Here is a 9,908-nt window from a genome sequence, read left to right as displayed (position 1 = left end):
GGCATGTACAAGGAAGGGAAGGAGAAGAATGCTGAACAGGAGGCACACTGTCATCGACGGTGCCTGGGGAAGTGGTTTGGAGTAAAGCATCTATCACAATGAATACATATTGTTTATCCGCTACACTTTATTTGGCTCTGCATGATAAAAATCACTTTCCACCAGCCAGTTAGCGCCAGGAGCCATGTTCCACATTATTTGGTACAACAGAAAGAAAAAGAAGGAGAGAGGAAAAGAAAAGAAAAAAAAAAGGGGGGGGAGAAAATATCAAACAATACATTATGTATGAGAATGCCACATGAATAACAAGCAGTAACCCAATTCCTTTCTTTTAAAAAGGCTGATGAAAAAAAATTAGTAGGGAAGTGGTTTAGGACATTTAGTTATTCGGCAAAACAGCACATAAGACAGTTGTCATTTAAACAACTGTAGGGCTATGAAGTTTCAGGTATGGCGTCAGGAGGGGAAAAAAGAAATCAAGGCAAGCCGAGGGAAATGTCTTCCAAATTTTTCATTCTTTTCCTGCTGCCTGGGCACTCTTCTTGTTATTCAGATGAGCTGCCAAGGGAAAGCTCCTTGTTCCGCTGTCTTACTGGCCATTTAAGGAGGGTGATATCTCAGTAAGATAATGCGGGCCTTCCATACCAGATGTTCCCATTTCAATCCTTGGCATCTCCAGGTGGGGCTTGGAAATACGCCTGCACTCTCCCCCCCCCCTGAATGCTTGCAGTCAGTCTAGACCAGGTGCTTCCCAACCTTGGGTCCCCAGATGTTCTTGAACTACAGCTCCCAGAATGCCTGGCTAGCACACCTGAGGCAGGCTTCCAGGAGCTTCAGCCCAAGAACACCTGAGGACCAAAGGTTGGGAACCATGGATCTAGACCAGGACTGAACAGTTGTGGAGGGTCTGGAGGCCATAGGTAAAGGTAAAGGTTCCCCTTGACATTTTAGTCAGTCGTGTTCAACTCTAGGGGGCGGTGCTCATCTCTGTTTCCAAGCTGTAGAGCCAGTATTTGTCCGAAGACAGTTTCCATGGTCACGTGGCCAGCACGACTAGACATGGTACACCATTACCTTCTCACTTTGGTGGTACCTGTTTATCTTCTTACATGCTTTCAAACCGCTTGGTTGGCAAGAGCTGGGACAAAGCGACGGGAGCTCACTCCATTGCGCGGATTCGATCTTACGACGGCTGGTCTTCTGAAGCACAGAGGCTTCTTTGGTTTAACCCACAGCACCACTACATCCCTATCTGGAGGCCATACCTGCCTTGTTTTTAACAACCACTAGGACATCCATGGTCTGCGCACCCACTCGTTTTGTGTGCATGTGTGCTTCAAGTTTGATAGGGCTACATTTGATAGGGCTCCTCTGGGGTGCTAATATCTTTCTTTAGGCTGTCTGTGCTTTTATTTCACCCTTGCAAGGTACGCTGGGGATGCCAAGGATCCTGGGGCTGCTGTGCGGGTCTTGGTAAGCCACATGTACAGGCTCCCCAGTTCCCACCACTGCTAGGATTTTGCCAGAATCTTGGCAAAGGTCTCAATTTAACACCAATACAACATTTCCAAGAGCTTCACCCCAGAGACAGAGGCCTCTCCCCATAGCCATCTGCCCAGTCTCCAGTTGCAGCCAGCCAAAGAGCAGGGCCTGGTTTTGGGCCATGCTTTTGAGTGCTTGGTAGGAATTTTGTATGATGATTTGGGAATCATATATTCCCAGAGTTAATTAAAGTGCATGAGCCATTGCAAAGTCAGAACAGGTGATCTCCAGCAAGGTGGCCGTAGGAGTCAGCCGAAATGGGAAAACGTGCTTCCCTACAAGCATGGCACTCTGGGAATTGTGGCCGGCAGAATTCTGCTCTGTGGGATCAGGGTCCAAAGAAGGAAAGCTGTCTTGACCGGGGCTGGGCCATAACAGATGGCCATTAGGAGTCTTGAGTCTCTGGCAACTCCAGATGTGTGTGTGTGGGTGTGTGGGTGGGTGTGGGTGTGGGTGTGGGTGTGTGGGAGAGAGAGAGAGAGAGAGAGAGAGAAACTGATGATGGCAGGTGTAGTGTGCCACCATTTGGAGTTCCCCAATCCCAGCAGGGACTGGAGGCTCCAGTGTTAATAGGGTTGTGACCTGGGCATGGTCACAAAGATGAATCCATTTTACAGATCAGATTGAACTCCTTGATGGCTCCTATAGCGTTACTGACCCACCGACATCTGCAGGGATGGGGATTCGGGTTGTGGACTCTCTAACAAGTCAGACTTAAGTGACACCGATGATTTGACTCCAACTCCACTCCGTTGTTGTTTTTTAAAGTGATTTGGACTCAACTCGTGATTCAGAACCCACTCACCCCTCCCTTTTATCTGGGGAAAAAGCTTGTTTTTAATAGGGAGTTAGACTTGGGCTTTGCACCCAAAGACTAGCAAACATCCCTGGACATCTGAGCCAAAGGCCTCTGCTGAAGCATCAACTCTGACCCTTTCCACTATGGTAGCATGATGCAAAGCTTATAATGTGTTTTCTTTTCTTCTGCTGCTTTTTGGGTGTGTATCTTTTTGCTGAATATAATTGCACTTAATCGCATTTCAAAGCAAGATGATAATGATCTGCATGTCAAATTAACTGCTTCCAAATGCAGGACCACTGGCACTTTTTTAAAAATATACTGGCTTTGTCTTTAAAGTAGAGGGATGGTCCCCAGATCTTCCCATCATTTCTCTGTAAACATAAGGCTGTGATAAGCTTCTTTTTGAAGGAGGACTGGAATGCAATTTATTTTACATAGCTTTGCATAATAAAGTGGTATTTTAGATAACTCATTCAAAGGGCAGATAGTGATTCTCTTCAGACTTCATTAAACCCTTCTTTTCATGTTAAATTAATGTGTCAAGTATATTTGGAACAAACAAACTGAAGTATTCCCTTTGGTTTCCGGAGAAAGATATAAACTGGGTTGTGATGATTTTATCAATTAGCTTTGTATTGAAAAATCTGTTAATCGTTTCATTGTGCTAATTTCTTCTGGGTTTCCCTGTACTGTAAAGGCCAATTTTTCCTGCAGTTGTTTCTGTGATAAAAGGGTGAGGAAAAAAAAAAACAGTCTCATATGAGTTGCTCTCTTGTGAAAAGCATGTAACTTCTGGAATGCTCATTTGGGGAGTTCTTCAAACTTTTTATTTTTAAAAAATAAATTAAATATCTTAAAAAAAAATAAATATAAATATATTATTGAGTCCTTTCAAACCTGCCTCTGCCAATATTGTTCTCAGGAATTTGGATTATGACAGCCAAAAACAAATCAAGCCACTTGTGAATTTAGATGCAAGTACAGTCGTGCCCTGCTTAACGATTACCCCGAATTATGACGAATCCGCTTCATGACAATGTTTTTGCGATCACAATTGCAATCGCAAAATGGTTTTAAATGGGTTCTTTTTCACTTTGCGAAGATCAGTTCCCTGCTTCGGGAACTGATTCTTCGCATTACGACGATCAAAACAGCTGATCGTTGGGTTTTCAAAATGGCCACCGGTTGCTCAAAATGGCTCCCTGCTGTGCTTAGGGATGGATTCCTTGCTATACAGGCACCGAAAATGGCCACCATATGGAGGATCTTCACTGGACGGTGAGTTTTTAGCCCATTGGAATGCATTAACCGAGCTTTAATGTGTTTCAATGGGTTTTTTATTTTCGCTTTATGACGTTTTCACTCTACAGCAATTTTGCTGGAACGAATTAACATTGTTAAGCGAGGCACCACTGTATTTATTTTGATTTTTTAAAAAAAGTAGTTAAGATACATAATTGAATGTTGTACATTAAGAAAACAATAGGTGAACTTCCTCTTCCCCATTTTCCAAGTTAGAAAATAATTTGGAAAAATGAAAATATTCCAGAAAATAATTTATAAGATGAACAGTATAATATTGAACAGGCTTTTCAAACTACACATGACTGAAAGTGTTGATAGGTCCCAATAAGGGAAGACAAGAGGAAACTTTAAAAAGTCAAGAGGCATGAAAGATCAGCTTCTTATTGATAAAATGTTCCTGACGAATACAAAAAGACCAAAAAAAAAAATCCTTAACATGGCCTGGAAAGACTATAAAAAGGCATTGACTCATTGCCACACAGCTGGATTAACACCTGCCTAAAAATGTTCAGGATTAGTAAAAAACATTCAGAAGTTCCTCAAGAAAAACATGTAAAAATGGAAAACCATCTTAATGGCTAATGGTGAAAAAATTGGGGAGGTTAACATCAAAAGAGGAATTTTAAATAAAAATGGGATTGGGCTCCTCAGTCAATCAACATTGTAAAAACAGTGTCTGTTATTATACAACAGATGCAAGTTTTAACCTAAAGCCTAAGTATGTGTTAAATATTAGTGCAGTATGTATGCTGTTCCTGATATTGTCATTTTCTGTTGCTCTGATGATGTTATTTCTAAAATCTGCAACTGCTTATAGTACTGTGTGAAATGTCTTGATGTTGTTCCCAAAGCCCTGATGACTATGGGGACCACTGGAGGGTGTTTCATCCACAAGCGAGATGTTTTGATTGCCCTAAGTCTGTATTTTGTTAGTTTTTCCAATTATTTATTTTCAACTCTGCCATCCCCTGGAATTCCAGGAGATGATGATGATGATTTCCCTTTGGGTTTTGAGTGAAAATCATGACTACAGAAGAACTGTACAACTTTAATGTTGAAAATGAATAAACTTAAATGTCGAAAGATTTTGTATATGTTGGTTCAGTCCTCAATCCAAACGGAGACGGCAGCCAAGAGATCAGAAGAAAACCAAGACTTGGAAAGAGAGAAATGAGGGAAATAGAAAAGATAATCAGGTGTAAGGATGTGTCACTGGAACCTAAGACCAAGTCTATTCACACTCTTGTGTTTACAATCACCATATATGGGTGTGAAAGCTGGACAATAAAAAAAAAAGCTGAAAGGGGGGGGAATTATTTATTTATTTATTTATTTATTTATTTATTTATTTATTTATTTATTTATTTATTTATTTATTTATTTATTTATTTATTTATTTATTTATTTATTTATTTATTTATTTATTCATTCATTCATTCATTCATTCATTCATTCATTCATTCATTCATTCATTTATTTATTTATTTATTTATATGCCGCCCACTCTACCCAGAGGTCATTTGTCATATGGTGCTGGAGAAAAGCTTTGCAGATACTTTGGATGGCCAGAAAGATGAACAAGGAAGTCTTAGAACAAATCAAGGCTGAACTCTTCTCTGGAAGTGGATAAGAAGTCACAATCTTGAGTTTCCAAGACCTGAGCAGGGCTGTTGCGAACAGGAAATTTTGGAGATCTCTCATTCATAGGGTCACCATAAGTTGGAGGTGACTTGACTGCATGCAACAGCATTAACAACCACCACAACTTCTAGACAGTCTTTCAAACGGAGGAGTATCTTTTGTAAAGAAAGGCGCATGGCCATCCTAGCTGACAGTCTCTTCTGGCCATCAAAGGGTTACCTATTGCAGAGTGTAGCTGCAGCAATTTTGAGGTAAGAAAGAAAACATTCCGATACTGCCCCTGGAAGTGCATTTCTGAGCCTCAAATGTCTTTTGACAGGCCATGTGTATTTGTAGAGTTTGGAAAAGCATGGCTCATGGAGTGGCAGTCCAGTAGTGACTATTCCAGACTCTGGTTTGCCACACTTTAAACCACAATGACATAAAAACCAGAGATTGACTAAGATATGCAGCTTTTTGTCTTTAAACTATCCTTCTGCATGCTGTGAATATAAGGGAGCGTTGGCGTGCTTCTCTGCTTTGTGCATTGACCTTCAGCTAAAGAGTCAAAGTGTACACACATGCAGGATTTTGCCCCTGTGTTCCTTGTAACTGTGTGCATGTGTGTGTGCACAGAGCTCCATGGAGTTGCCACCAGTAGCTGGTGTTGCCACCCATTTTGTTCTGGTTTCAGCTAGAGCCCCACACTGATTGAAGCTCTCATGCAGTGGGGCTGAAAGTCCGAGGGAACGTTGATTGTGTCCTTTGTACAAGTCTACTCCATGACACACCTGGAATGGGAGCCAGCAATGTACCGTATTTTCCATGTATAAGACTATACTTTTGTCTAAAATCTTTAGACTAAAAATTGAGGGTCGTCTTATACACAGAAGTAAGCTGAGGAGAGAACAAAAACAAGTGGAGGGGAAAGCAGGGATCAAAGCGATCCTGCAGCGCTTTGATCCCTTTCCCCCTACACTTCCTAAGCCCCACTTAGATTTCTTAATTTTGGGTTAGAAAAGTGTGTGGGGTGTCTTATACATGGTGGCATCTTATACATGGAAAAATACAGTATGTTGATTCCACCTGTACCATGGATATTTTTTTGTCTTTGGTGTGATGTAAGGAAAAAAAAGGAAACCTAATATATTTGAACTAGGGCTAGAAGTGCGGTTCAAATGTCTTAAAGGCTGTTAGTCTGTCAAGAGAGAGAAAGAGAAAGAAAATTGCATCCTGGCTCATTAGAAAGAGGTCTTGGTGGATGCCTGTGTGGGTAGGGCCTGGAAAAGAGAGACGTGGAAGGTCAAAATGATGGAAGCAACACAATGCCAAGCAAATGCTACTGTGCAAGGAGTTAATGGGCATTATCCCGCACAAATGCTTCCAAATGAAGAGAGATCCCAGTGCTGGGTGGTCCATGTGCAACTGAGCAAGACAAGAGGCTCATTTTCGAAAGCACTTGAAGCCTGGGTTGTGTGTCTGAAAATAATTATTTGCATTCTCCGATGCAACCATGTTGAGGGTCATTGCCCATAAATTTGTTTAAAACACTCTCTTTGGGAATCAAGTGCTATTTTGCTGGACTATGAGCTTCCATTTGGCTGTGTGAGATGAGGGTGATTTGCTGCTATTGCCCATCACCATGTAATCAGTTTCTATTGCTATCATCAACTTATTATTCCTTGGAAACGAATCACACTGTGCTGAATTTAATGCAAAATGTGCCTATCCCTAAGGACGGCCAGTGGGTTTATTTCATTCTGTTACATGCAGAGCACTGAAAAAAGCCATGCATGTCTGCAGATCATGTGCATGCATGTGTGAATATGCACACATTATTCAGACTGACTTTTTAAAGTATGTGTGGGAGTTATGATACATGCATCAAGCTCCTTTCACCCTGGGGCTAATTTACTCTTCTCTAAGTTTTGGAGGAATCCCCAATGTGACACAGGCAAAGTAAAATCTTATCCACTGAAGGCAATGTGCATGCAAAGATTTGCCTGTGCATGGAAGAGCCACAGAGAGTTGGCTGAGTTCCTAAACTAAAAGCAATCTGCTGCCTCATGTCAGCAAGTCCCAAAAGACGCACCGAGGTTTGCTAGTAAGGACCAAACTAGATGACACATTTAGCACAGATTCTGTAGAGGTGTTTTCCCAAAAAGTGAAGGATGCTTGTCATAGCATCTCACTTATATAACTTGCATTTAGTTTGGTTATTTTGAGGTTAGCTATTGGAAGGTAAACCTGAACTTCAGTGGCACGTTTTCATGCTGGGTTCATGCATCTTTGAGTAAATCATATTCGTCAAAGGGTAAATCACTCTTAATTGCAAGAAACAGATGATTTATTTATTTATTTATTTATTTATTTATTTATTTATTTATTTATTTATTTATTTATTTAACTTATATGCCGCCCACACTACCCGAAGGTCTCTGGGCGGCTTACAGCATTTAAAATACAATAAAAAGGCAAAATAAAAGGGCAAAATAATTAAAATGCAATTAAAATATATATTCTAAAAATTGCCATCAGACCTACAGCTGATATTATTTCAGTTAAAAAGCCATTTGGAACAGGAAGGTTTTGACCTGGCGCCGAAATGTCATCAGCGTCGGTGCCAGACGAATCTCAGTCGATGAATTAATTCATCAATTGAAAGTTTGTGAGACTTCAATGTGACTGGCAATGAGCAGAAGCCTGGTCTTCAGGGACAGAGGTCTCCTAAGAAACCAAAAAGTAAACAAACCCTCCAAGACCCATCAGAAATGGGGGGGAAATCCCAAGAAACAGACAAATCCCTCAAGACCCATCACAGCACAGAAACATAATCCCACCACCCAGCCTGAAGGTAAAGGTAAAGGTTCCCCTTGACAATTTTTGTCTAGTCGTCTTCGACTCTAGGGGGCGGTGCTCATCCCCGTTTCCAAGCCATAGATCCAGCGTTTGTCCGAAGACAATCTTCTGTGGTCACATGGCCAGCGCGACTTAGACACAGAACGCTGTTACCTTCCCACCGAGGTGGTCCCTATTAATCTACTCGCATTTACATGCTTTCGAACCGCTAGGTTGGCGGGAGCTGGGACAAGCGACGGGCGCTCACTCTGTTGCGTGGATTCGATCTTACGACTGCTTGGTCCTCTGCCCCTGCAGCACAGGCTTCTGCGGTTTAGCCCGCAGTGCCACCACGGCCCCAATACCCAGCCTGAAACCACACTGCAAATCCCACCCAGAACAGTTTTTTTAAAAAGCAGAAAGCAGCATCTTACCTTACCAGGCAGTCCGAAGCTTCCTCTGACAGAAGGAGGTTTCCAGAGAAATGGAAAAGCCCTGTGGTGGTGGGGGGGGCAAGAGGATGGCTTCCTTGTGAATTAGGGAAACCCAATCCTGTGACAAAAATAAGCTGGGGTTCCCTCTTCTACTCTTTTTCTCAATTCTTAGGTTTTGTCAAGGGGTGGGTTTTTGTTTTTATTTTTATTTGGGGCACACCAATGTCTCACAAACACAGTACACTGAAAACGTATTTATGCTGAGCTTTGGGACCAGCCTGGCATGAGTGGAGATGGATGCCTTGGCTTTAAAGCTATTTCATGGACAAAATCAGGCACTCTAATCCTGACATTTATCTCCTAGGTCCTGGAGATCTGGGAAAGCACATCAATTTATTGAGAATCCAGTTGGTGCTTCGTGACCTGACAACCCCAACAGAAACATGGGCTGCAAAGGTGGGACTTCATAGCTGCATTTCACTGCATGGAGGCGTGAGGGGGTCACCTCTGGCACCCTAGCAGGGTGTTTGGTCTCACTCTGTACCCCATGAAGGCCCACTGGAGTTGATATATGCCAGACCTCCAGTGGGTGCTGAGGCCAATCAGCTACCCCAGAGTAAGGAAAACGAGAAGCCCAGAGCCACCTGTGAGAGGAGGTGGGGGTCTGCTAACAGTCGGAAAGGATAAAGCTGAGAAAGAGGGTGGCCAAAGGAGGTCCAGCCAAAGGCTATGGAGAGTAAGGCTCTGGAACAGAGTCCAGGGAGTCAAAGGAAGAACAGTCTTGGGGACCCTTGGATCAGATCCCATACCTGCCACCATGATGTCTGAGACTGCCACAATCCCCTGGACAGTTGACCCAGAAGAGGTCCTGGAGATGCCAATGCCAGCAGACGCATCAGCCATGCCCGCAGGACAGGGTGGTGGATCCCACAGAGTAGTTGTGGCTCACTTGTATAGACCTGGGATGATGGCCACATGACAAAGACAAATTGCTAGGACCTTTGGCAGTCCCTGGAGCTGTACCACCCGTCCAAGAGGTAATAAAGGTAGATTTACCTCACCTTCCCGGTCTGCAGCCTATGGACACAATGTCTGAGGAGGTTTTGTCTACCGCTTGGTGCAGGTGGCAGTGCTTACAGAGGACATTCTCACGTCTCTTCCCATCTAGAGGCTCATTGATTGTCCCTCTCCCACTCCTCTATTTTATTCTTGGTAAAGAAAAGAGGCTTGAAGGCAGAAAGAGCTTGAAAGCCTGTTTTTCAAGCTCTCTGTAATGTCCTTGTGTTCAACCCCACGAAGCACCATCAGGGTGTGTGGGATCCGCTATCACCTATGCCTGTAAATAATTTATATTGCTTGGTTTTCTT

Source organism: Pogona vitticeps, chromosome 10, assembly GCF_051106095.1.
Source record: "Pogona vitticeps strain Pit_001003342236 chromosome 10, PviZW2.1, whole genome shotgun sequence".
NCBI lineage: Eukaryota > Metazoa > Chordata > Lepidosauria > Squamata > Agamidae > Pogona > Pogona vitticeps.
This window is presented reverse-complemented; position numbering follows the sequence as displayed.